A 2833-nucleotide genomic window follows, 5' to 3' on the forward strand; every position below is an offset into this window, starting at 1 on the left:
ACAGTATCAACACCGTGTGAATCTCCTTCAACCAAACAGATGATCTGCGCACTTACAGCAAGGAAACCACAACATGCTGCCAGATGATAAGCAGCAAACAGGCTTTTTTTTTTTTTTTTTTCTACTCTATCGAAAAGCCAGTGGCGTGCAAAACACACCTCAAAAACTTCCACCCGGTGCCAAAAAAAAGTGCCCACACATAGAGAGTGAAACACAAAAAAGTGCAACGGGTGTACAGAGTCCTCCACTAGGGAAGGACCTTACCCTGATCCCCCGGGGCGTTAGGCTCCAGACAGGGACTGAGGTACTCAGACAAAGGGTCCATCTGGCCGAAACCAGGTGGACCCCCACAACTGGAAGGTCTGCCGAAGCAGACCGACCCAAGTACAGTGGGGCTCCCCCGAAGGGAGACCCCTGAAAGGAGAGAGCGAACCAAGCCAAAAGGCCTATGTCCACCCCCTCCCAAGACTTTCAGAGTAGGCCCGAGGACCCACACCCTACTCGCCACACAGTGACAAAACGTGTATACAAAGACAACCAAAAAAAAGACAAAAAGGTGGCAAACAGGGGTATAAGAAAGAGTGGGGAAGATAGTGAGATGGGAGAGTGAAAGTGGCCATTGTGCTATACAATGGCCGGCCCTCCGGCCAGGCATAAAAATTTCCCCTGGTCTTGGCCAAAAGGCCCGGCCCAAGAGGCAGGTGCGAAAAACGTGTGTTGTGGTGAAAGTGACCATGGTGCCATAAAATCAAGTGCTTTCACACCATGACTATACGGCACCCCTGAACTGCCACTTCAGGGGCACATTCACCACTGGCTTTTCGAAGAAGCCCTGACCCCCCCCCCCAGCCCAGACCACAGCAGACCCCACCACAGGCAGGAAGGATATAGAGATCAGAAAGCCAGAAAAGAGCCTTTTACGATCAGGCTCCCATAACTCCCTCCTAATTACATTCGGGAAGTACTAACCACTCCCCCCCACTACAAGAGGGGAGTAAGTGTTCTCTCCCAAATAACTGTCTGGAGCTAGATCTGCCCCAATCCAGGCCGGAAGGCCAGGGTCCCGACCCTCCGGTTCAGACCCCGTGGTTCTACATCCCCATCAGAAGGCTTCCCTTTCGGCTACGAACCGCTCCGGGTCACCTTCACTCCAGCAGGCTTTGCATAGCAACCGCAATCCCGTCTTTATTTCGCCATAGATCAGGGACGGAAGCAAGTGCCACCTCCTGGAAACTGATAAGAACAGATACTACACTTGATCTTAGCCAAAAGGCCGAGAAGCAATTAGCAATAATCACGCCTCAGTTGAACCTCATTGGCTATGATACTGCCACTGCGCAGCAAACAGGCTTTTTTTTTTTTTTCGAAAGCTTATGGCGTGCAAAACACACCCCAAAAACTTCACCCGGTGCATAAAAAATGTGCACACACATAAAGAGTGCTCACAAAAAAGTGCCACGGGTACACAAGACGTGCCAATTCCTTGATCCCCCGGGGCGTTAGGCTCCTGCGGGGACAAAGGTACTTACAATGGTCCATCTGGCCGAAACCAGACAGACCCCGTTCTCTGGAGGGCCTGCCGAAACAGGACCCACCCAAATACTAGGCGGGGTTCCCCCGAAGGGAGACCCCATGAGAGAGGGCGAACTAAGCCAAAAGGCCATGTCCACCCCTTCCCAAGACGTTCAGGGCTGGCCCGAGGACCCGCATCCTTACTAATCAAACGTGCAAAAACAAGACGTGACAAACATAGCGTTTCAATCAAAAAAAATAAATAAAAAGTGGGGGAAGGGATAGTGGAGAGGAGAGTGAAAAGAAGTGGCCATTGTGTGACACAATGGCCAGGCCCTCCGGCCAGGAATAAAAAATTCCTCTGGTCCTAGCCAAAAGGCCCGGCCCAAGAGGCAGGTGCAAAAAAAAGCGTGTTATGGTGCAGTGACCGTGGTGTCTCAAATCAAAGTGACTGCCACTCCAGGGGCACTACTCCATAGGCTTTCAAGTTCAACCCTGACCCACAGCCCAGACCACAGCAGCCCCCACCACAGGCAGAAAGGCATGAAGATCAAGAAGCTTGGTGAGAGCCCTTTACCATCACTCCCTCCTAATTACATTCGGGAAGTACTAACCACCCCCCCCCGCTACAAGAGGGGAGTAAGTGTTCTCTCCCAAATAACTGTCTGGAGCTAGATCTGCCCCAATCCAGGCCAGAAGGCCAGGGTTCCGACCCTCCGGTTCAGACCCCGTGGTTCTCCATCCCCATCAGAAGGCTTCCCTTTCGGCTACGAACCGCTCCGGGTCACCTTCACTCCAGCAGGCTTTGCATAGCAACCGCAATCCCGTCTCTAATTCGCCATAGATCAGGGACGGAAGCAAGCGCCACCTCCTGGAAACTGATAAGAACAGATACTACACTTGATCTTAGCCAAAAGGCCGAGAAGCAATTAGCAATAATCACGCCTCAGTTGAACCTCATTGGCTATGATACTGCCACTGCACAGCAAACAGGCGTTTACATCAAACGTACTGTATTTTTTGCACCATAAGACGCACTCCCCCCCCCAAAAAAAAAAAAAATAAAAAAATAAAAAATAAAAAAATGGGGAGATATGTCTGTCTGTGTGTCTTATGGAGAGAATATTGACCAGCAGGGCCGCTGATAGGGGGATCATTGCAGCAGCAGAATGATGCCCTGTGCCGCTCTCTGCACCAGCTGAAAACCTGTTTCTCCCCCACCTTCAGCTGCTAGAAGGAGAGAAACACAAGGTATGTAATTAACCCCACAGGTTCGGAATTTGCATGTAAATTGCCTGCTATTTATATGTAAATCGTGTGG

The 2833-nt window shown here is 50.9% G+C and overlaps 2 pseudogenes; both read right to left on the reverse strand.

Annotated features, from left to right (window-relative positions):
* Positions 1–1153: 1153 nt before the first annotated feature.
* Positions 1154–1285, reverse strand: LOC141135815 (U2 spliceosomal RNA; annotated as a pseudogene).
* A 1025-nt stretch (positions 1286–2310) lies between these two features.
* On the reverse strand, positions 2311–2442 carry LOC141135816 (U2 spliceosomal RNA; annotated as a pseudogene).
* Positions 2443–2833: the final 391 nt, after the last annotated feature.

This window comes from Aquarana catesbeiana, linkage group LG03, assembly GCF_042186555.1.
Source record: "Aquarana catesbeiana isolate 2022-GZ linkage group LG03, ASM4218655v1, whole genome shotgun sequence".
Classification (NCBI taxonomy): domain Eukaryota; kingdom Metazoa; phylum Chordata; class Amphibia; order Anura; family Ranidae; genus Aquarana; species Aquarana catesbeiana.